At 43.8% G+C, this 25,153-nt stretch overlaps 1 protein-coding gene across 1 annotated transcript in view; it reads left to right on the top strand.

Annotated features, from left to right (window-relative positions):
• The first annotated feature begins 820 nt into the window (after positions 1–820).
• Positions 821–25,153, top strand: part of TSPAN4 (tetraspanin 4) — a 294,706-nt gene continuing 270,373 nt past the window's right edge. The window contains exon 1 of the mRNA XM_059825810.1: positions 821–859. The gene's annotated coding sequence lies outside the window, so the exon portion shown is untranslated. The remainder of the gene's footprint in view (positions 860–25,153) is intronic.

The following is a 25,153-nucleotide window of genomic DNA, read 5'->3' as shown; positions in this document are numbered from 1 at the left end:
AAAATATAAATAAAAAATCAGTCTTTGTGGTTATAGAGAAAAAGATCAAAAGCGTAACTTTCTAAAAAGCCAAAATATTAGTTAATAAAGAGATTCTAATGCTCAGTGTTTGATGAAAAAACATTTTGATTTTAGGAAGCTGATTTTTGATTTTTCTTTAGATTAACGTGGCAGTATTAGTTTCTTGTATCTTCCGTTCTTCAACAAACCTTTTTCCCCCCAATATAATGGATTTATACAATACATATTCTGGATGTGTAGAATTTACGTATGCATCTTTTTTGAGTCTCAAGTCCGTGAAGTGCTGCTATCTGATCCAGTGTTTAATGGGATTCAGATTATGCAAAGGAGCAGATAATGCTTCCCTGTTCTAATTAAGCGCTTGAACACGGGTCTAAGTGGAAGCATGCTGTGTGGGACGTTCAGAAGTGCCCATAGGAGAAAGGAGCTGAAGTCCCATCGAGAGCAAAGAGCTTGATCCCTCTGGCTTGAGAACGTGATGTCTCCCCCATGCTCTGCTCCCGCTGCTGTCGGCCCGTGTCGTCATTCTGATGACTTCATGAGCCAAGCTACGGGTTTCACGCACCATCCCTTTGCCGCCACCCTGATGAAAACTCGGATACCTTGCCAGGTTTTTCTCTATTAGGTTTCAATCCAGTGATTTTAGTCCAGTTAATGAGGCGGTCTCTTTCATCCTGCCCAAAAGACATGGTTAAAGAGAGTTGTTTTCCTTGTGTTTTGCAAAAGGCACGTGGCTTCTGACACACAGGCTCCTGTTTTGCAGGTCCCCCGGTTGCCGAGAGGCCGCCTTGTCAACGGGGATCGCGTCAGGTGCTCTGAGCTCCCGTTCCTGCGTCAGGTACGTGATTGGCTGTGATTGATTTCTTGATCGAAAATAAAGTTCTGAGCGGATAATTGCATTTGGACTTAAGGCCTCTGTGAATGGCATTTTAAAGAGTAGGAAAGACAATCTGCAGAAGCTATTATAATTAATATAATGGATCAGGCTGGTAACTGATGGTGCTTACTGCCGATATGGATTGTGTTTCCTTGTTTCCCTCGGAGTGGGATGGCCTGGAAAGACATTGTGCTGAGCCCTTTGGGTGAGGGGACTGAAGTGGGCATTGAATTTTTATCCCAGGATCCTCTTCTTTTTTCTTAGTATTACTGGCAAACTTCTCTAACTTCAAGTGGCGTGGGTACTGTTCACCCGAATACAGAGAGCACCTCTGTTCTTTCCAAGCCAGATCATTTTTTTCCATTTAAGATGAAGGCTGATATATTATGAGACTTCACTGTTTAAGAAAAAATAACGATAAAAAAATAAAACCCTGTCTACTGAAGTCATGCGTGAAATCTCTCCATCTTCATTCTTTCCCCCTTGAACCTGCGTCTTTTGTGCACAGTCTACGTATTTTGAATAGGGAAAAAAACCAGCCCCGTCTTTCCAGTCGTGTTATAAAAGCGGTGGAGGTGTCGAAGAACACGCTGTGGTAAGGGAAGGACAGATAAGCAGATTAAAAAAGAGGTGCTGCAGCATCTGGCACAGTTGCTGTAAGGATATAGCTGATCACCCAGCAACAAATGACTAAGAACCTGAGATGTATTTAGGATAATCTCACAGAGCGCAGCCCCTGAAGTGGGGAGAAAGGAAGAAGATGATACGTTGGAGTTTATGTTCAGTCCCCTCCGAAGCCCTGTAGAGAAAAATATTTCTGAATCTTCTGGAAGAACAAAGCTACAAGTAAAACACAGCAGTAAATTCCGAGCGGGTGGATCTGAAGTGGTGAAGCGTTTAAACGGAGCATTAGTCTTCCCCCATTCTTTTAATTATCTTAAATACTTCCTATTTTGGTCTCCTTTAAACAGTTACAGTGGACATAGCGACCAGCCCCAACCTCCAGCTGAAAGTCAGATTTTGTCAGAAATCTGGAAAGAAAACTAATTTCTGGTTTGCAGTTGAAACAAAAATCCGTGCGATAGCAAATGGCAAGCACTCGCTCTTGACCAGCTACTGGAGACACTCAGAAAAGCAATCGCCGCTGCGTGGGGTGCCTTTTATTTCGGAGTTGCGGGTGTATATTTAAATCCATGTAGGTCTGCGGACTTCTGCAGCGCCTGCAAACTGAGGATTTGCCCAAGGTCTGCGGTGTGAAGCAGAATTGAAGTCGGGCATCTGATGTTAATTGGTATTAACTTTTGACTGGGGTATTCTCATACTCTCAAAAGCTGGTGTCTATCAGGAATTTTTATGTTGCTTGATTTTCAGTGGCCCTTCTCCACCAGCTCCTGGCTTTCTGGTTCTTTGCGGGAAAACGTATTTTCTTTGCTTTTATACGTATCTATGGCTTCCATGATAGTTCCAAGTGGAATTAAGATCTGTGCTATATAGTTAACATTACCCTGAGTCAATTGAATTGAATCAATCAAAGCTCAGCAATTTACGCTAGAAAATAACTCTCTTTGCCACTTTTTCACCCTCTGTGTTGTCTGTGAAGACGGAAATAGCTGTTGTTACTCCAGGCTCCTTGGAAGGGCTATTCTGTCCATGTAGGCTGTACAGTTAAACGGAGTAGGTTTATTTGGTAAAGCGGCCATAATTTATCACCTAATAGAATCTGTAATCGGGTTAGGGATTTGTTTTGTTTTCGGAATTACTCTGTCAAAACTTGAGCAACTTTGCTTTCAATTCTCAAACTGAATTACAGGTTTAGGCCAAGGAGAGGCAGCAGACACAGGCTTTCAGCAGCTGGACTGACCCCATTTTCTGTATGGCCAGTGACGATTTTGTTGGTTTTGTGTGATTATATATTTAACTCAAGCAGAGATTCTAATAGATGAGGGTCGGAGAAGAGTAGGAGGCTTCTTTGTTTGCTTTGTTGCTGTAAATATTCACACAGCATCACTGTATAATTTAGAGGATACAGCTCTTAGGGCCACGTCTACTCCTTCATCCTTACAGCATTGTGCACAGCATTGCCGTATAAAGTGTGCAGGAAAAAAACACAAACAAAATCTGTTTCTCTGCAGAAAATTTTTATATTGTATCTTTAAGATTGTCTTTGCAGACTAAGGATAAACCCTTTTTTTTCTGTGGTGTAAGGGCTTCTAGTGAAACACGGCGATTGAGTGCTGGGGGCATCTCTTTGGGCTGATAGTGAACGTATTTGATTATGGATAAAGTAAGTGGACTTTAAATTAGATGAAAGAAGCGTGAGTTTCCCAAGTAGTATTTCACCACTGAAATCAGACAGTATGAATTGTCATCTCAAAGAGGTGGGTGTTGGTCTCTTCTCCCAAGTGACAAGGGATAGGACAAGAGGAAATGGCCTCAAGTTGCACCAGGGGAGGTTCAGGCTGGATATTAGGAAAAATTTCTTTCCTGAGAGAGTGGTGAAGCATTGGAAGAGGCTGCCCAGGGAGGTGGTGGAGTCACCATCCCTGGAGGTGTTCAAGGAACGTGTGGACGTGGCACTGTGGGACATGGTTTAGTGGGCATGGTGGGGTTGGGTTGATGGTTGGACTTGACGGTCTTACAGGTCTTTTCCAACGTTAGTGATTCTGTGATTCTGTCACTGGGAGGTGAGATTTAGCCCAAGGGGTCACTTCTGCTGTACAGGTGAGGAGATGGAGCGGTGGAAAAATGGCCCACCGTCGTCTTCCTTTCACTGGCAGAGAGGGAGGGAAATGCCTGCCTGCGTCTGGGCAGCCCTTACACACAGACAAGGAGTCTAGACCAGAAGCTGTCAGGTTGTAGACTCTGAGGGATTTCAAACAACCTTTGTACCATGAAAAGACTTTTTGCTCACGTGCCTGAAGGTAGGAGTGGAGTCATTGTGGAGGGGAGTAAAGCTTTGCTTTCCCCACCGGTTTCTGTTTTTCTTTAGCTCTTGCTGCTTCTTGCCTCTCTACTGACAGGGAGACTGGTTTGCCATGCTAAACACCTTGGGGCTGGCAGGATGGAGAAAACCTACAGGCTCCTTTGACAGCTGTAATCCATACGAAGTGAAAAATCTCACTTTGAGAAGCCCTTTTCCAACTATAAATGGCAACAAAAGCCATGAAGGTGAAACCCTGTTTTTAGACCAAACTGTGAAAGCAGAGGACCAGGAATCTGAACCCAGGGAAAAGATTTGCAAACCAAGAATCATAGAATCATTTAGGTTGGAGATGACCTCTAAGAGCATCAAGTCCAACTGTAAACCTAACCCTGCTAAGTCCACCACTAAACCCTAAGCACCTCATCCACCCGTCTTTTAATGGGATGGTGACTCCACCACCTCCCTGGGCAGCCTCTTCCAGTGTCTGACAACCCTTTCAGTGAAGAAGTTTTTCCAAATATCCAGTCTAAACCTCCGCTGGTGCAACTTGAGGCCATTTCTTCTTGTCCTATCACTCGTCACATGGGAGAAGAGACCAACACCCACCTCCCCACAACCCCCTTTCAGGTAGTTGTAGAGAGCGATGAGGTCTCCCCTCAGCCTCCTCTTCTCCAGACTGAACAACCCCAGCTCCCTCAGCCGCTCCTCATCAGACTTGTGCTCCAGACCCCTCACCAGCTTCGTCGCCCTTCTCTGGACACGCTCCAGCACCTCAATGTCCTTCTTGGAGTGAGGGGCCCAAAACTGAACACAGCATTCGAGGTGTGGCCTCACCAGCGCCGAGTACAGGGGCACGATCACCTCCCTACTCCTGCTGCCCACACTGTTTCTGATACAGGCCAGGATGCCGTTGGCCTTCTTGGCCACCTGGGCACACTGCTGGCTCATCTTCAGCCGGCTGTCAACCAACACCCCCAGGTCCTTTTCTTCTGGGCAGAGTTTCTCTCTGCTCATCTCAGTAGAGGAAAGAACCACCCTGTGCCAGACAGTCCTCAAAAATTCCCTGCTCAGACAGGTCATAAGCTGGCACTTTGCTTAGCACATCCCTGTGCTCTCAGGACAGAAACAGGGCTTACTGCAAGAGCTTTCATGATCATACTGCAATCTTCTCCAAGGGTCCCGCTCACCGTCTGAGAGATGCTGAGTTTCTCCAACCCTTGTGAGAGTCACTGGGAGATAAGGAAACTTCATTAATAACATCTAGGCAGAAGGAGGGATCAGAATTAGCTTTTTAACCTAACAGGTCTACTTTATTTTTAGAAAGAAGGAAATCATTTCTATGGAAGAAAAAAAGTTGTTTCTTTCCAAATAGATTTAATTGCCAGCAAGCCACATTGAAAATGGGAATAACAGCCTTTAATTATGATTAGGGTAGACAGAAATTCCCAGAGCACCTGGTTAATCAAAACTAGAGGCTGAGGAATGCAGTATTTTTCATGCTGTGTTATGGTGACAATGGCAAGTCATTTGGAAAGCATAATAGGAAAAGTTAAGTCTAACTGATATGTTCTTGTTTTGTGATGTTGAGTAACTATTAATTTGGGCTCTTACTGTCATCTTTGTTTTGCAGGAAGCAATGCAAGCAAATAAATACAGCTGTATCCCGTATTGCTGTTTTACTCACAACTTAGCTGCTTATTTGGTTGGTACGGAGTTTTTATTCCCTTTATGTTACGGGTGCAGCTAGGGAATTGGTTGGTAATAAAAATACAGAGCTCTTGCAACGAGCTTTGCACGGGGATATCTCAACGTTTTGTGAAGTATGATCAATGTCACATTGCAGATACATAACAGAGAAACACGTTTGCCCCCGTGGTCACCCGGCTGGCAGGAGAACTGGGATGAGGATCCCTGCCCTGGAGTCTCAGCACGGAGCTCCCTCCATCCGACCGTGCAGCCTCTGCTTTGGTTTGTTAATAGAACTGTCAGTGGTATCATTCCTCCTGAGGATGTGGGGAAGGTTTTATGTTCCCCAGATATTAATCAGGTATCTTTTCATCAGCACTAAATTCATTTTAAAGAAGAGATACAAAAATAGCACATCCTTTTGTATTAGCTATCATACGTCCTCTGGAAGCATCTTTGCCAAATGCATAAAAGAACGCAATTAATGGCTACCCGAGAGATTTATTCTATTATCTTGGCTAGCTTATTTCTAAAGTAGTTTGACATTTTATTTGTCTGACTTATCTTGTTGTAGGGAGATTTTGTTTTATTACCCTTGAGAAGGCTGAAATGTTAAACGGGAAATACGGGAGCTCCTGTCATTACTTGTTTGCTATGAAATGTGAACTCGCAGATTGGAGTGTCAGCTGTGCCATAAAGGAGAAATCTGGGCTCGTGGTTGGGACAAAATGGTGCTCAGGAGATATAGATTTGATTACAAAGAGTATCCCAGACCCTCTGCGGTAAGCTGCTTATACCTCAATCCTACAGAGCAGTTTTTAAGCCCTGCACACCTCTTAAACGTGAAATTCAGGTTGAGCTTTGTCTTCTTCCGGCACTGCCAACATCCCAGCATCTGCAGTCAGCGTGAACGGGCACTGCGGGGAAGGAGAGTGCTGGAGTGAAGTCGGGGTCCTGCTCCCGGAGCAAACTTAGCTGTAAAGAGTAGGACAGGTGGAATTTAGAATAATACCCAGTGGGGTTGCTGCTGGATGTGTGCTGTCAGTAACGTGAACTATAACGCTAACTATAATACGTTAACAAGGAGTCCATTTACCTGGAGGACTAAGAGCCATTTTTATAAGGTCGTCTTTTAAACTGAACTTGTTTCTTCAGTCAGCTGAGAGCGGATTTGCAGTTTTCTGTGTGTGAGTGCACTATTTTACTTTGCATTGCCATTTTGAGTCAAAGAAGATGAAAAGCATCTGGTTAATAGACTAGATTGCTGTGATCTGCTGTTATAGCGTTTTTGGAGTCCTGTACATCTTGGGTTTGGCATCCAAAAACCCCTTCTCTTTATGAAGGAGCTTTCTTCATATTTAGAGAAAGCTGTAAGGTGAATGAAACAAGCAAGTAGAGCAAGCATATATTATTAAGCATGTTTTGTGTGAGTAAATGAATATCCACAGTTCTAAAAGGAGTCTAAAACTGAGCTCTGCAAAGTAAATTGCTTTATCTTAATAATATACAGCATCCAAAAAAGCCTTTGCTTTTTGAGGAAAAAAATACAGGAAGCTTTAGACTTTCTTGAAGCAAAGATAATTGTGCTCTTGCTTATTTTCATTACTTTGTCTTAAGTAGGTCACTCCGCATGCTTAAAACTGTGGAAAATTTAGGAAAGCATAGGAACCTGGTATAAGCGCAGAACCAGGGGACCTTGGTTCCAGTCTCCTTTGGCACATCAGTCCCTGTGTTGCTCCAGCATTTTAGCATGGACATGTCAGAGAGAGCGTTTACTTCTATTTGTTTTTTAGTCCAGCATTTCTTTTCTGGGTCAACTGATTTCATCACAAACACGTTCGTTAGTCAAGCTGTCTTGTAGCAGCAGTGATAAAAAGATAAAATCAGGCTTCTGAAAGCAATGGCGACAACATTGGCTCCGAGTGGATAAAGAGCCTGAAACCAGGAACAACTTCATGTGGTCAGAAATGGTACTGAACATTTGCTTTCTGACTTAGGGTGTGTTTTATGGCTCTAGAAGAATAAGGCAACTATTACCAGCTTGGTTAGTTCCTAATTCCTTAAACGGGTGGCCCTGTCTTAGAGGTGCTTAGGATGCTGCGTGTCCCTTGGGTCCTGGAAAAGCCTGGCCTTTGGAGTCATCTCCAGAGCAGCAGAGCTCCGAGCACAGTTATAGACTGCTCTTCCCCTCTTCAGTTGCCTAAGGGGTAGAGCAGAGCTCCTCTGGAAACCTGAGTAAAGGGCTCTCTCGAAAATATTTGGCTGCTAAGATACAATGTGGAAAGTACTAGAAGGAGGACTTCTCTCTGAGCTGGCTTTGCCCTACTTCACTAGTGTAGATACAATCTGGTCTTTAAACTCCTTGGAGAGACCCCCAAGAAACATGGTTATGAAGGTGATGCTAATGGGTATAATACATCTGGAAAATACCAGCATTTCTGCCGTGATGGGGTTTCAGGCATGGCCTGTGTTACCAAAGGCAGTTAAGTGGGACTGCAGTACACAGAACATCTGTTGCAGAAAAAAAAATCTCTAGCCTCTGCTTTTTACCCATCTTCTGCTGCTTCCATACTCGGTGAGCTTTCGGGAAGCTGGGCGAATTGCACAACCGGATCAGTGTTATCACTGTTATATTTTTTTCTGCTTAACTCTACAGTTAATGGACAGGTCATGAAAAACTTTTCCTTTAAGCAAAGGGGCCGAGAAAGGTTACTTTGGACCGTCATGCGTTTGCTAGCTGGAACTCTGCCAGCGTAACTTGAGGAGGTTGCGATGGTGGGGAGTCTTTGCTGGAGTTCGGGAAAAGGTAAGGGAAGGAAGAGAGCTCTGTGCTGCGAGCAGAGAAGTTTGCATAAACCGCACACTGGTGGAAACAAGTCGTGCAAGGTGGTTGGCAGTGTAACTAATTCCTCCTCTCCTCACTATGAAGCCCAGCCTGCACCTCTCTTTAAAAGCAAATGGCAGTTATTGCCAGCTTCAACTTCTCAATGGTGTTCGAAGTAATAGGGTTTTATAAGCACGAGAGACGATGTTTTCCTTCTGTTAGACTAGCAGGGAAGCTTTTCCCCCCTCAGTTTGGCCAGGACTTCACCAGGCGCAGAGAGGAGGGAGCAAGGTAGTAAAGAGGCAGAACCTCTATTTTTTTCTTCTTGACCGCTGGGTGTAGACTCACAGTGAGGGATAGGAGCCAGACTAATGTCCTGATCCACAGTTCCTTCAATTCAAAGACCCTCACCTATTCCAAGAGATTCGAAACAAGCTCCAAGCCTGTCTCCTTCAATCTAGCTTGTAGTATTGTTGGCTGGCCAACTTGGGGAAAAAAAAAGATATTAAAATAATATTATCTTGGAGCATGCCCCTGTCTTCTGCTCGCCTGGTGTTTAGCAGCACGGAGTCACAGCTATGTTTATGAGCTCCTTGCCTGGTGTAATGAGAGATCTTCCTCTGGTTTCAACCCACAAACTATTATGGCTGGTTACTGGAGAGGGAAATGTTGTCGTATTTTTATAGCCCTGCCTATTCCTATTCCTATCCCTATTTCTCCTGAATGCACTGGCTACTTTTCCTTCTCCGGTTTCTTCTGTAAGATCACAGGTTGTAGTGGAAGTGACCTAAGTAGGCAGTAAAGACTTGAAATGAAGTTGAAACAACATGAGCGAAGCTGTAGGGGGAGTGGATTGGATTGGAAAGTTTTCTCTGCGTGATCAGCCAAATCTTAAGACCTGTCTACTCCTGGAATTTTCCTAGGATAAACTCTTTTAGGTTAATTATAGAGATATAATCCCCTATGAGGACATTTGTTCTGGAGTAAGAGTGTTTACGTAGAAATTGAGCTCTTGAAACCACTTGAAAGTATTTATTCTGCAGTAGCTACTCTGATTAATTCCTAAGCATACCAGGACCTACGGTGATTACAGTTGGCGTTGCTTCTGTACATCACCGCTTGCTTAAAGGAGCTCGGAGAGTGTCCCCAGTAATGAGTCAGGTTCAGAACTATGCCCTTTCATTTTGTTTAAACTAGCAGAAGCAAACGATCTTCTCGACTCTTCATCTAAAAAGGCGTACCACGGCTTGAAACACTGCACTGCGTATCTGTGTGCTGACTCCACAGAACTCCCACCCGTTGCCTCCATCTCTTTTGTAACAGTAGAGTTTAAATGTGGAAACATCTCTTAAGTCAGACAAGGATATTTGCCTCGGAAAATGAGAGGAGGAGGTCAGTGCGTCATACGAAGCCAGACGTGAGGGGATGAGACGTGTCTAATGGAAAAGACTGGAAAAAGGCAAGGGAAGAGTGCTGAGGGAGAGAAAAACGGAATTAAAGGGAGTGGAAACAGAGGAAAAAATGCAGAGAGAGGCTGCAAGATCCTGATGAAATTGAAATGAGTAGCTGTTAATAATTAACAGGAATTGCTCGGTGACTTTGGACAGGCCGGGCTCCCCGCGCTGCAGAGCTGGAGCTCTGCTGGCCTCCCTGCCACGCTGGCCCCGTTCGCTTCAGCGGAGAACTTGGCCTTCATCGCTCAGAGGTTGCTGTCCATCGCAGCCGTCCGTCGCAGCCACCCACTGGCCTGTGAATCGTTTGTGCCTGCCTAGAAACACTAACTGCCGAATGCGTGAGCTCTGCTGTCGCTCCAGGATTGATGCTGTAGCTCAGCTGGGAGCCAAATTGTAGAGTCTCAGGCCAAAAAAAGTCCCAAAGCAGCTCCCACAGCTCTCTCCAAGGTCCCCAAAGGAAGGGGGCAGCCCTCAGCTGCGCTGTCGCCAAGGCGGTGGGCAGAGGAGCAGTATTTAAAACTGAAAAAAATAAATGCTGTTCACCTCTGTGGTATCATTCATCTAAGGACCTTACAGTTTTATCGTTGTCTGGATGAAGCTTCACAGAAATCTGGTGAGATAGCTCAGCCATTTCCAATAGGAATGGGAGAAGATACCAAAGGCAAATATCTACTGAACAAACAAGAGCTAAGGATAACCTTCAGCTTGCCTGAGCGCGTCGCCCCTGCCCCTTCCCCTGGGCAGCGTGCACAGTTGCTTCTCCATCAAAAAAAAAAGTCTTTCCTCTGCATGGAGCTCATAAACAGCCTTGTGTTCTTCCGTGTGTTGGACCACCGTTCCCTTACGTTCCTGACGTTCTGCTTGCTTTCGGTTCGCCGCCTGCAGTTCTGGTGAACCAGCATCTTTTACTTGGCCAAGAGCTGACCTGGCTTGGCTGCGTGCAAGTGCCTGTGGTCAGTTCTCAGAGGATCCACTTTGACTCCAGATGGGAAATGGAGCACTTGGTCTTTCACTGAAGGTCTTGGCTTCAGGTCAGCCCTGAGAGCTTGATACTGCTCCCTTTCCTGGGGTCAACAGAAATTAGGTAATCCTTATTTGGTCCTGATTGCTTCAAAAGGTCTCCCTAGTCCAGGACTGTTTGGCTGGATAGGAGACGGTCAAAACTAACTGCCTGCAAACAGATGTGAGTTCACCCTCACCTTTCATTTATGCTAAGGGGAAAATATGATACGTACATTAGACTGTAGCACTGACCAAAGTAACTCCAACGCTTTGCACCCTGTGAGCAGCTGATGAACGTGGTGGTCTGTTCGGATGGCACTGTCTCCGTGCCGTCACTGTTTAGACCCAAATGACAGAAACACAAATAAATTCCTGAAGTCAAGAAGTAGTTACAGTTTATGAACAACACAGGGTTAGATTCGAAACTGGTGGAAGTTACCATAGCTTCATTAAAGTTTCATTTATTCAAGTTTGCGTTATTTTAGCTGCCGGATTTCACAGGTCTAATTTAGAGCGTGGCAATGCAAGTCGCTGAATCAGCTGAAGTAAGGTGGCAGTGGACTCCGCTGTGAGGAGAGCAGAGTTGCACTGGCGGGGGGAGAGTTAGCCCTCTTAAATCAGATGTGCTGTCAGTTAAAATAATTACATGGAACTACAGCCTTAATAGAGTGATACAATTTTATACCAGCTTCTGTTGTGATTGGTAAATTGTAGCTAAACTTTAATTTACCCACCACCCCCTGCTCTTCATGCTGAGTATCATAATCACGAAAGCTCCTTTCATCTGAAAAGGGTCTTAAGAGTTATCAGTATGAGGGCACTAAGGTAGCCCAAGAGCAAATCATGTACTCCGTATCGTGAATTCACAAGCTAGTGGTCTCCTGCAGTGGAATTATAAAAGGAAGTTAGCATTTGGGAAGTCCTTTCCATAGTGCAAGTGCAGATTGCATTTCTGTTAATTTAATAGTTTAAGCCTAACTTTTAAGCCTAATCTTTAATAATTTACACTTTTCTGAAAGTGCGGCGATGCTGTTTGTCATGGTTTTGGAAGATGCAAGGTCTGTTTACTCAGTCTCAACGTGTCTTTCTGTTGTTATAGAGCTGTTTCAAATTTAGTTGTTCAAATTTAGAGGTTAAATCTATGCAATTCCTTCATATCAACTGAATAATGCTTCTAGTGTCTCTGAGCTATAGTTGGTTTTTTTTTGTTAATTTTGCCAATTTTTATCTATTGCTTTATAGTTTAATAGAAACTTCCTGAAGGCAGCTTCAGGTAACAGTATTTTTTAAATTTTGATAGCATGCAAGTGAAAGATACTTTGTCTGAGATGAAGGGTTGTCCTGGTTTTTGGTGTTTAGTCAGCCCTTAGTTAGGATTTCTAGACATGTATCTGGCAATGATTTAGATCTTCTTTGCCATTTTGAATGTCTTTAAGTTTCTTTTGACTTCAGCAGGTACTAAATCTAATAAGGGCAGGCATGTCACTATAAAATTGAAGCAGAGGAAGGAAATAGGCATTTGTCATATGGATGAATTTCAACAAGCTTGATTTCATATTGCTTTTTGAAAAGCAGCCTGGTATGATAAATGACAGCAAATGAAATTCTGCTTAACAGTTGCTGACCTCTTTTTTTTTTTTTGTAGTATTCCTGCAGAAGATGCAATATTCAAACCTAAATACAGAAAATAGACTGCAAGCATGTAATGAAGCTTTCCATGTCTATAAAGAGTGTTCTCCAAAGCACTTTGAGGAACAAGGTCTTGCTAAGTACGAGCAATTTTGCCATTGTATAGTTCTGTTACAAATGTGGAGGGCTAGAAAAATGGAGACTCCCATGAGAGATGTTAGCCATGTCCCTTGATGTACATCTGGAAAGTCCTTAGACTTCCAAGTTCAACAAGGCCAAGTGCAAGGTCCTGCACTTGAGTCGGGGCAACCCCAAGCACAAATACAGGTTGGGCAGAGAATGGATTGAGAGCAGCCGCGAGGAGAAGGACTTGGGGGTGTTGGTTGATGAGAAGCTCGAAATGAGCCGGCAGCGTGTGCTTTGCAGCCCAGAAAGCCAACTGCATCCTGGGCTGTGTCAAAAGCAGTGTGACCAGCAGGTCGAGGGAGGGGATTCTGCCCCTCTGTTCTGCTCTCATGAGACCCCAGCTGCAGTACTGCGTCCAGCTCTGGGGTCCTCAGCACAGGAAAGACACGGACCTGTTGGAGCGGGTCCAGAGGAGGCCACAAAGATGATCAGGGGGCTGGAGCACCTCTCCTATGAGGACAGGCTGAGAGTGTTGGGGTTGTTCAGCCTGGAGAAGAGAAGGCTCCGGGAGACCTTCTAGCAGCCTGCCGGTACCTGAAGGGGCCTCCAAGAAAGCTGGAGAGGGACTTCTTACAAGGGCATGTAGTGATAGGCCAAGGGGTAATGGCTTTAAACTGAAAGAGGGGAGATTTAGATTAGATATTGGGGGGACATTCTTCATCATGAGGGTGCTGAGGCAGTGGAGGAGGTTGCCCAGAGAAGCTGTGGATGCCCCAACCCTGGCAGTGTTCAAGGCCAGGTTGAACGGGGCTTTGAGCATCCTGGTCTAGTGGAAGATGTCCCTGCCCGTGGCAGGGGGCTTGGAACCAGATGATCTTTAAGGTCCCTTCCAACCCAAACCATTCTGTGATTCTATGACTTAAATTGAAATGTCCTCACAGACGTTAATATATCGGTTGGTCACTGATTCTGTGCCCCCTCTCTTGCCAAACACATAAATAATAATGTTTATCTCCTGACCACAATGGTTAATCTCTATAATTTTAGAAGTATTTATTGCCAAGTCAAAATGAAGTGTCCTGCCAGCAAAGTTGAAGGAGAATAGCTCTTTTTTTGGAAAGAGAGAAAAGGATGGCCAGATTATTTAGCAGGGAGTGTTTAATGTTGGCTGTCTTCATGCCATGCCTTCCTTCCATGACACAGAAAAGGTCATGGAAGGGAAGACTTTCCAGCCATGGGAGAGCTCTCTTGTGCTGTCTGAGTTACAGAGGATACAGCACACATAGGCGGGTGTGGATTGTCTCATTTCACCTGGTGCACGTGGACAATGAAGTCAGCAAAGGTAATGCATAATCCGTGGAGAGCAGCCCATGGAGCTGCTGCTGCCAGCTGAACTACCTCCTTTAAAGTCTTTTTGGGGAACGTTGTTAGATGTACGTTAGCAGAAATACATTTATTGGTATAGGGACACAGAAAAACCTTTGAATGTACTCGTCAAGATCAGTCATTCTCAACAGGGAGAATTCCAAGTATTTTGTCTCCTTGTTCTATGGGAAGTCTGTGGCTGAGCTAATTGTGACAAACCCAAGCTTTTAACCAGTTTGATATCACATCTGGAAAAAAGTCAAGACACTTTACAGCCTTATTTGTAGTCAAGCAAGCATTGTGCAAAAATTTCTATAAGATGGCATACTCTTTTCATAATGTATTTGTATTTATGCATGTGTGTATATACATATCTTTATTCCTGTAGAAAAGCAGACTGAAAACGTGATGATCGTTTCTTAGAAACCTTGAGTACCGTGGTCCCTCATACCCCTTACGGTTCCTGGGTGTATTATTTCTTTTTTTTTCCATACTCTTTTGTGCCTGTAAGGAAGAGGAGCAAAGGCCAACTTTGGCAGCAACCACTTTCCTTTTGAGAACCTCTGTTCTTTGCTGCCTGTCAGATGGTGTTTATGGGGTAGTTTCTAAACCAGATTAATTGAGTTCAAAGAAAGTTCCCAAGCTTTCCAGAAGCTGTCAATTTGCTTTTTTTTTTTCCCTTTTTGACACAATCTAGTGTCAAAAAGAGTTCAAACTCCAATGTGACAGCATGAGGGGAAGGTGTTGTGCCTTCTTTCTGATTTAGAAGAATTGCTTTCCAAGTGGGAAGATCTCCAGCATCTCCCAGTGCTGTGAAGAGCGCAGGAGGCCTGGTGAAGCCGGAATTTGAACACGGCTGAGCAAGTTGAGACCCTTCCCCTATGAAATGCCTCTCAAAGTGAGACTACAAAAAGCGAGTAATCTGCTGTTACATCTCATTTACTAACAAGAAAACTGTGTTTGCTGATAGTTAATGACTTGTCGCATTACGTTTCCTTGCAAATGCTTGTCTCCTGTCCAGTATTAGCTTCCTCTTGGGAAAGCCCTGAATATGAAGGGAAATACCGTTCCAGATAGCACATTCTGGCTGATTAGTTCTTGCTTGGAGTGTGGTTTAGGTCCTTCCCAGGGTGCATGTCCTGTTCATCCCTGACCACCTACAGTTATTGGTGTGATGAGGCATCTGGGCATAGTTAGGCTCACTGAAGGAGTAAATAAAGCTTCCTACAGGTTTGTCAGCCTCTCATGTACGCTCCGCAAGCTAACAGCTCACTTGACTTACTGTTGCTCAGTCTCTCGACAATTTTGAAATCCCTGTGGCGTCAGATCTGGGTTTCAGTGAAGCTGTATATGCAATTTCTTAACCTTGAACTGTTGTTTAAACTTTTACTTCCCTAACAAGCGCACAAAAACAGGCACTTCACTTTATGAACTTGCTTGTAGGCTTGAGTGCCGATCAAATCAGACTGAGTGCTGTGTCAGTTTTAGGAAGAATTGAAGGGCAGATTTTTACTTACTTTTTTTCCCCCGAAAGAATCAGTATCTTGAAAGTATAAGAGTTCTTACTAGGCTTAAGGAAAAGTCATACTTTTCTAAGAGTTTACATTTTTGAGAGGATAATGGTGGGGTAGGGGGGGAAGTTTTGGGGTGGTTGCATTTTGTTTTGCTTTTTAATTTAACGTCTTCTGCTGCAGGCTTTAGACTGTAATGACAGAATTGATCAGGCATAATGAAGTACCGGCAGGTCCCAGCTCTTGCATTTGCCTCATGTCCCCTTGTGCTCGGTATTCAGGATGGTGCAGAAGCTGCCGTGTAAATCCTTGGCTTGGCAACAGAAACGCCATCCAGTTATCTCACTGACTGGTCTTTATTACACTTCATCTCGTTTTCTGATTTCATTTCAGATTTGCTAACACCTGGTCTGCAAGTGGTAATGTCAGCCATAGGTGTTTATAGGCACATAGCCATATATGTGTGTTTAAATGCATGTACGTATACACCCTAAATGCTTACACAATTCTGTTGCATTACGAGTTACCATCATCTGTAGGAGTGGGCTACCAGTGTTTTCTTTCCTTGCATTGATTCCCAAGGTGCCCTAAATGAATGAATGACAATGCATCGACTCAGAAGGCGCACATTCTAGAGATTGCTCAGAAGCGAACCGGTTGACTTGACAAGCTCAATTTTGAAAGCAATCTTTTTCAGGGCACTGAAAGATAACAAGTGAGAAATCCTGCCCAGGAAACAAGAGAGACTCAATTTACCAACTGTCAGACACGTGGCATTAACTTTGAACAAAATGAACACCAGATTCTCTGAGGCTTGAGGCTTCGGTGGAGCCTCAGAAACACCTATTTGAATGATGCAGAGGAGTGGCCTTTGTGTGGCAAGGTTGTTTTTGTCTCCTAAAATAAAACAATGGCATCCGTAAAGGTGACTTTGCTACAGGGAGGACTTGCAACCTAGATGTTGAAACAAATGTCTTACAAGATGTGGAGAGTCATGAATTTTAAGTGATCGCATTCCTCTTTTCCCTGTGAAAACCTTCTTCTACGTTTCATAGCATGTTTCAGTTCAAACGCTGATCCTATTCGAGGTGTTTCTAATTTAGTTTGAGGAAAAAAAACATGATGAGTGTTGAGAAAGATATAATGTGTTGAGATATAATATTCTCTCTTGGAGTCTTCACATAGTGCTTTGTAACTAGTGATAGAATGAGAGGAAATGGCCTTGAGTTGCGCCAGGGGAGGTTCAGGCTGGATATTAGGAAAAATGTCTTTCCTGAGAGAGTGCTGAAGCATTGGAAGAGGCTGCCCAGGGAGGTGGTGGAGTCACCATCCCTGGAGGTGTTCAAGGAACGTGTGGCTGTGGCACTGCGGGACATGGTTGAGTGGGCATGGTGGTGTTGGGTTGATGGTTGGACTTGATGATCTTATAGGTCTTTTCCAACCTTAGTGATTCTGTGATTCTGAGTATTAGAATCAAAAACCCACAAGTCTGAAAAGGTTCATTAACTTGTTGTGCCAGAACAGGCAGAAACTGCGGTCATAGTTTACAAAGATAGTATCAGTTTTGGTGGTTTTGTTTTGGTTTCTATTTGTTGTTTGTCTTTTTTCAGGGAGGGTTTTGGGTTTTTTGGTTGGGTGTTTTTGATTTTGGGGTTTTTTGGGTTTTTCGGTTTGTGGTTTGTTTTTTTTTTTTTAAAAAAAAACCTCAGCAGTCCGTCTGCTGTGTTGGATCTGTGTCAGAAGCTTTTTGTGTAAGCTGACACATTTATACCTGCCAGCTGGGAAGCTGGGTCCGTACCGTTTCAATCAGTTAGGGGATTTTGAAGAAACTGCCAGGCAGGTACTTTGCAGAGATACAGGAGGTGATGGCTGCGGGGGATAGCATGCTGCAGGTAAGAACAGCTGCAGAATGGCCCTTATCCCTTCTGCCTGCTGTGTCTGGCGGACGCGTTGCTCTCCCTTTGACCCAATGGCGCCGCTCCCAACACGCGCCAGGCCTTGACCTGAGCTGTGTGTTAAACCAAAACATGAGCAGGAGCTGAGTAAACAGTCACAATCTGCCTGAAAAAAATCATGCAAGTGTGCTAATTCTGCCAGTCGCATTCCTTGAAGTATTGACTTCTACGACGAAAGGAGAGGTTTGCCTACAGAAAGGCAGATTGGCCACCACATAGCTGTGCTGAGGACAACGATTGTGCACCAGCGTGTGCTTCCTGGGGGTCTTGTCCCCAGCGATATCCCCACGTGTAAGTAAGGAGTAATTAATTGCAATGCAGGTGGTTCCATTTCGAATTCCGATAATGCTTTAAAAATGACATTTTACAAGATGAGGTTTTAATTAAAAAGTCAAAACAAACCAGACAAATACAGAGGGAGAGAAATGGGGGGAAAAAAGCGGTGTTTGGTGGAAGTTTAGCTTATGTTTTGATTTTGATACATTCCTCTGTTTTCAGCAGGAAAAACCTCCTACTCACTACGGGGGAAGGTGTTTTTCAAGCCCTGTCTTGCGAGTTGGAAATGTAAATGCAGCATCATTGTGGGTGCAGGTGACACTGAAAAAGTGAAACAGGGCTTAAAATATGGATATAAAAGACCCTTCATGAAGTAGATTTAGGTAAAAAGTAAGAGTTCAATCCCGTATGCTGCCACTTTGGTCTTCCTTCTGATGGAGTTTACACCCTGGCAAATTCAATGTAAGGATCAGATTTTAATCCGTGGGTTTTAATTTGCTTTACTGTTTAGCATGTTGTGCATCTTCTTGAGCGTGGCAGCTCGTCCCGGTTTTGATGTGGCTATAGGAGGTACAAAGGGGGTTTGTTGTTAATAGGCTAACAGTACAGGACGAGGGAAAGAGCTATTAGTTTGTGATACATGGGAGTGTGCTTGAAAGGGGATTATGTGAGCTGGTTTAAAAAGTGGTTGTGCATTCTTCTGCTAGTTTCCTGTGAGGGTTGGTTAACATCTACAAGGTATGGGATAGCCACTGCAGATCAGTAGTAGATTGACTGCAAGAATTTTTTAAAAAAAGAAGGTTAAAATATCTGGTGTTTCTACCCATTTCTCTGAGAATGGGTTTGAGTAAAAGGTTTGTGATAAAAGGCTGTATCGGCTCCTGGTGTGATGGATTCTCACTAGTAGCTCTTACTGTGCCATGTTGAAGAACCATTCCTGTTGTGTAGGGACTAAAATTGGGGGATGCGGCTGCAAGGAATGACCTATGTTGGTAGGTAGAGTGGAGGTGAGGGAGGTGGCTAACTAAATAGATGCTGCTTCTGCAAACTGTATCTTCTCTCCCAGCATAGACACTAAAGACAGTTTGGGTATTTGGAATGCTAATAAGAGAAGAAGCAGTTTTTTTCTTCTGTTAAACCTATGTGATCTCTAGAATGAAGCAGATCTCGCTGTGTTCTTGAGTCTATATAAGAATGTGTCAACTTTTTAGCCTTTGATCCTGTAGATTACAAAGACAGCTTGTAGCTCCCAACTGTGCTAGACACTATTGTACCAGGGACTCTACAGACATGCGGTTAAGGAAGAGCTTTGCTTCAGAGATCTCATTTTGTGAGCAGATTAAGGCACTCACAAAGTGAGTAGATGCAACTGAAATCTAATGCTATGATGTCCTGGATGCCTGGGTGATTTTTGAACAAGGATCTTATATTCCTGGATCAACAGGATGGAATTCATCGGAGCCGTCTGTATAGTCTCTCCCAAAGTAAGCAAGCACTTTGTTCAGGAGGGACGGGCAGGGCGGGCGAGGTGGAGGTGCCGCACTATACATAAGGGTAGTTGGATTGTACAGCCCTTATAGATAGTGATGATGTGGTTGAGAGCCTCTGGTGAGGATTAGGGGGATGGAAAACAAAGGAGATGTTGTAGTGGGTGTCTACTACCGATCGTCCAGCCAGGATTAAGCACTGATGATTTATTCTGTAGGGAATTAGGAGAAATTTCTGGATCGGTGCCCCTTGTCCTTATGGGAGATTCCAACTTCCCAGACATCAACGGGGAACATCATACTGCTGTGACGAGCAGGTCCTGGAAATTCTTGAAGTTTGTGGGAGATAACTTCTTGTCACGGGTACTTGGTGAGCCAACTAGGAAAGATGCCCTCCTAGACTTGCTGTTTGTGAATAGAGACAGACTCGTGGGGGATGTGATGATAGGTAGCTGTGTTGGCCACAGTGATCATGAAATGGTTGAGTTTAAAATTTTCAGTCTAATAAGAAAAAAAGATCAGCAGAGTTGCTATCCTGGACTTTGGGAGAGCAAACTGTAAGCTATTCAGGGAGCCATTAAGGAGAGTATCCTGGGAATCTGCTTTTGAGTGCTTAGGAGTCCACGAGTGCTCGTCAGTCTTTAAGAACCACCAACATAGGTTTGCAAAGGGGGGAAGTCCTGTTTAAGTGGTTTGATATCCTACTATGATAAGGTCACCTGCCCAGTGGATGAAGGGAAGGCAGTGGATGTAGTTTTTCTGGATTTTAGTAAGGCTTTGGATCCTGTCCCTCACAGCATCTTTCTGGACAAGTTGTCCAGCTGTGGGATGAGCGGGTTCACGGTGCGCTGGGTGAAGGGCTGGCTGAAGGGCAGAGCTCAAAGGGTTGTAGTGAATGGGGCTGCATCTGGCTGGTGACAGGTCACCAGCGCTGTTCCTCAGGGTTCAATTCTAGGGCCAGTTCTGTTCAATATATTTATCAACAATCTGGGTGCAGGAGTTGAATATAGCATTATCAAGTTTGCTGACGATACCAAACTGGGAGGTGCTGTTGACTCTCTTGAAGGACAAAAGGCCTTGCGGAGGGATCTAGATAGATTGGAGTGTTGGGCTATGATTAATGGGATGAAATTTAACAAGTTGAAATGCCAGATGCTGCACGTAGGACGGAGTAATGCCAGGCACAAGTATAAATTGGGAGAGGAGTGGCTTGAGAGCAGCAGTCCTGCAGAAAGGGATCTGGGGGTGCTGGTCAGCAGCAGGCTCAATAGGAGCCAGCACTGTGCCCTGGCAGCCCAGAGGGCAAACCCCATCCTGGGTGCATCAAACAGCATGACCAGGCGGTCAAAAGAGGGGATTATCCCACTGTATTCAGCGTCGGTGCGGCCCCACCTTGAGTACAATGTGCGGTTCTGGGCCCCACAATTGAAGAAGGACGTGAAGGTCCTTGAATGCATCCAGAGGAGGGCAGCACACTGGTGACAGGGCTGGAAGGCATGTCCTCTGAGGAGGGCTAAGGACTCTGGGCTTGTCTAGTTTGGAGGAAAGGAGGCTGAGGGGTGACCTCATTGCTCTCTACAGCTTCCTGAGGAGGGGACATGGAGAGGGAGGTGCTGGTCTCCTCTCCCTGGTATCCAGTGACAGGATGCATTGGAATGGCTCAAAGCTGCGTCAGGGGAGGTTTACACTCGACGCTAGGAAGCATTTCTTTACCAAGAGGGAGGTCAAACCCTGGAACAGGCTTCCTAGAGAGGTGGTCAATGCCCCAAGCCTGTCAGTGCTTAAGAGGCATTTTGTCCAAATGCCCTTGACAACATGCTTTACCTTTTGTTCAGCCTTGAGCGATCAGGCAGTTGGACTAGATGATCGTTGTAGGTCCCTTCGAACTGAAATAGTCTATTGTATTCTGTACCCCTCAGATGTTCTCTGTCTGCTCTTACAGACAGTATCAAGAACAGATCAGATGAATTGTCTGAAAGGTGCTTGTTTATCAGTGCCGACAGGAGGAAGGGGAATAGCAGGGTAAAAGCTTAGACTGGCCATCAGAAGTTAGGTGGATGGTCAAAAATGGGAAGAGAAAACAAAAGCAATGAGGCAACGTGCAGAGTCACCAAATGAGCAATGGTTTGCTTTAATGGTGTTTTAATCCTTGAAACGTGCTGTTTGTCTGGAGAGTCACCCAAATGCCTTACAGCAGCCGGGCAATCCTCTTCAAACCATAAGCACACGTGAAGGCTATGCCAGAGGAAACAGTAAATGAATTGTCCGGACCTGTGTCCTGACTGAGTGTAATGCAGAGACATGAGAGATCAACGTTTCTTGGAGGAAGGTATCTTTTGAGCCATTTTAATCCTATATGTTCAGCAAATGTTTCTGAGAAAAGCCTGTGCTCTCCCATTTCCTCCTCCCTCAATATTTATTTTAATATCCATTTTCTACAGTTACATAGTTCATTGTTTGCTCTGCTGTATGTCTTGGCATTGGCTAAGAATCCAATGATTTTAGGGCAATGACAAAGGAAAAGGAAGATCTGTGGAAAGATCTGCCAGAATTGGACTGAAATGTGAAAACACCTTACCACGCCTTGGAAACCCAAGGTTATTGATACGTGGAGGAGTCTACTAGAGATGGTGTCAGCTGGGAGCTGGAGAGTCATTACACCTTAATCGCTCTTTGCTTGCCTTGGGGAAGAGAAACAATTCCTCAACTGGTCATCAGTTTTGTTTAACAATTTATTTTAAAGAAAAAAAAACAGAAACAAAAAGAGATCCAAAATTAAGGGGGAAATAAGGTTTTTCAGGATTATTCAGGTGTTTGTTGGTTTGGGTGTTTGTTTGTTTGGGGGTTTTGTTTTTGTTTGGGTTTTTAAAATTATCAGTATTCTAGAAGTAAAAAGAAATCCCAGCCCAGAAAAAGAAGCGAATAAGCACAAAGTCGTTATTGAGGAGGGAGATGCATGTGGCTCAGGATCAGCGTTTTGCTTATGGACCAAAGAATCTTCTCTTTTTTATTAAATGAATGCGGTTAGTATGTGACAACTATGGCATTGTTTTGTGAAATATAGCGCTTAGACTTCTTTTTGAAAGGAGGAAAAAAAAAAATCCTGCTTGATTTATGGAGAAAAAAGCCTTAAGCTGTAGGTGACATTAGCAATGAAAATGTCAGGCTCTATAGAGTGTAATACATGACGGTGCAGTGATTTCACTGTATTTAATGTTATGGGACAATAACCAGGACTCTGCACTTCGGATTACTCATTTTGAATGCAGCTTTTCTAAGGAGAGTGACAGTTTTCACATTCCTCGGGAACAAAGCGCAGCTATCTTAACTACTGCAAACTGTGGCCTTCCTCCACGGAAGTCAGCAGGATTTACTCGTCTCCTATGGGAGAACGATAAAACCTTAAGAATATGTGTAAAGAGGGAGTTTTCAGAGAAACTTAGTTACCGAGCTGTCCGCTGTTTTCTGTGTTCCTGATTATGAGGGGTGTCTTTCACTTTCATCCAAAATTTGTTTACGCCCTGCACAAATATTTTGTCCTTCCACTTCTACTCTTTAAAATAAATTAATAAATAAAAATCTCAAGATTGAAAGCTTTCAACCCAGGGGCACAGCAAGAATATCTTACACCGAGGAAGGATGGCTGCGGCACTCATAAGTGCCTTGCGTGATTGACTTTTTTGCATCGCGTGTTTTCGCTTTTCAGTCCCTTCTTACATGACGGCTGAGAGAAATGCAGCTGAATGTCTTTTTCACCCGTACGTCAACAAATGACGACCAACCCCAAATTTGCTTTTGCCTGGGAAGAAGTCTCCCTGTTCTTCAGCAAGGATTGAGGTGACTGGTGTGGATCAAGTCATTACAGGACCTCGCATTAGGTTAATAGAAGATCACAGAAGTGGCTTAACACTTCGGCAGTTTTTATTACTGGAATTGCGGAACTGAATGTTCGACAGCGGGACGAGATCGTCTCAGTCTTACATTCTGCCTCTGCAGCCACTCAGAGGTGGCGGAGCATCGGCAAGACCAGGGGCAGCCGCAAATGGATGCGCCGGAATTTCATCGTAGCCAAGAGATGGTGCTTACGTAGGAACAGGCAAGTGACAAAAATAACGCCAATAATAAATACTGGAGTGGCTTTTTGGAGTCACTTCTGACTCTCACCTGCTGATTTCCTGGGGGTTAAAGGCATATAATGGATGGCAAGTTGCGTCCAGCTGGCTCTGCTCCACTAACTGGCCTTGCTGCCTTCATTTTTAGCTTTCCCCAGTGTCTTACATGGCTGTATAACTACAGTAGAAATCTGGTCCCATTGGTTTAATACTTTTGCATAAGGTAGTGCACAGAGTTACCATTAAATCTGGTTTTATTCCTGTTTTTTATTTTGGTATTAAAACACTGAAACACTGGTTCAGTTCTGCTTGTTTGTTAAACCCTGTTATGATACAGGAGCTGAGTTCTAACGAGCAACTTGGCCGATACCTTTGCAGGCACCTTTTATGGGAGGAAAAATGTGAGTTGGAAATAAAATTTCAGTCTCAGGCTACCATGGGCCAGTCATTATAAAGACAGTTTAAAAATAATGAAAATATTCTCAGTGGATAAAAGTTTTGAATGAGCTATGTGAATTATAAGTGTTAATGCTGGGTTTCCAAAGCCACTTAGGATCAGTTTTTTGAAGATACTGCAGTATGTAAAGTTGTGGGTAGACTTTTTGTGGAATTAACAAACTTAAATGTCATTGAAGGCTTTGAAGATAAGATTTTTTTTTAAAAGAAATCTAGCTATTTGGCCCGAATCATTTTAATGAGACCCAATTTTCTAAGGGAAAGGAAGTAACACTTTCCAAAGTTGAACTCTGTAAACTGTTTGAAACTGTACATGAAAACCAGAGAGACACATTACTGCTGTACTTGTTTCTGAAAATCGTATGTTTAAGGCACTTCTGAAAAAGGAAAAGGGAAAATTGTATCTGGTTAGACTAGTAGCAACAAGTTTAAGACCAATGGGAAAACTCCCTTTGATTTAATGAGGAGTAGAGATATGATGTGTGAAACTAGGATGTGGATGAGATTTCCTTATTCCTTTGCTTAAAACAAATGTTTGGATTTCTTCATATTTCATTGGTTGAGCTGAAAAAAAGGAGACTCTTCTCTTTTTGCATTTCAACTCCAACTATGTAGCACAGCCTCTGCATAGGAAGTACAATAATATAAATGAAAGAGAGCTAAAAATAAAATTAAAGTCATTTCCAGCTAGCTCTATATAAGCACTAAAAACAGAAATAAAGGAGATTTCATAGTTTCACTGTAGCATCCAGCAATGAAAATCAATCAATTTGAACCAGGTTCCTAGTATTAAAACAAACCATCAACTCGTAGTAGGAAGTAAAACAAGAGGTGCAACATTCGCAGTAAGGAAAGCAGATGGAAAGAGTGAGCAGGTCAATGGGAATATTTTAAATACACTTTTGGGTGTGTGTCCATGATCTTTTATTACAAGAGAAAGTCCAGTCAATTAAATTTATATTGTTCGTTGAAGTCCAATTACATATACTACAATTACATTACATACGTGGGAACGTGTGGTGGATGGACCCCAGCCAGCAACTAAACACCCAACAACCGATTGCCCGCTGCCTCCGCAGCAGGATGGGAGAGAGAATTGGAAGAACAAAAGTGAGAAAAAGTCAGTTCAATAAGTGAAGCAAAGCTCTGTGTGCAAGCAAAGCGAAATAAGGAATTTCTTCACTACTTCCCATTGGCAGGCGGAGGTTCAGCCACTTCTGTAGGCAGGCAGGCCTCAGCAAGCATAACGCTTACTTGGGAAGCCCAATACCGTAATGGCAAATGACCCTCCTTCATCCTCCTTTCCCCGAGCTTTTATTGCTGAGCACAACATAGAATTATAGAATTGTTTAGGTTGGAAAAGACCTTTAAGATCATCAAGTCCAACCGTTACCCTAACCCTGCCAAGTCCACCACTAAACCATGTCCCTAAGCGCCTCATCCACACGT

Source organism: Gavia stellata, chromosome 17 (genome assembly GCF_030936135.1).
Source record: "Gavia stellata isolate bGavSte3 chromosome 17, bGavSte3.hap2, whole genome shotgun sequence".
Lineage (NCBI taxonomy): Eukaryota > Metazoa > Chordata > Aves > Gaviiformes > Gaviidae > Gavia > Gavia stellata.
The sequence above is the reverse complement of the archived record's forward strand: the minus strand, read 5'-3'. Positions and strand labels throughout refer to the sequence as shown.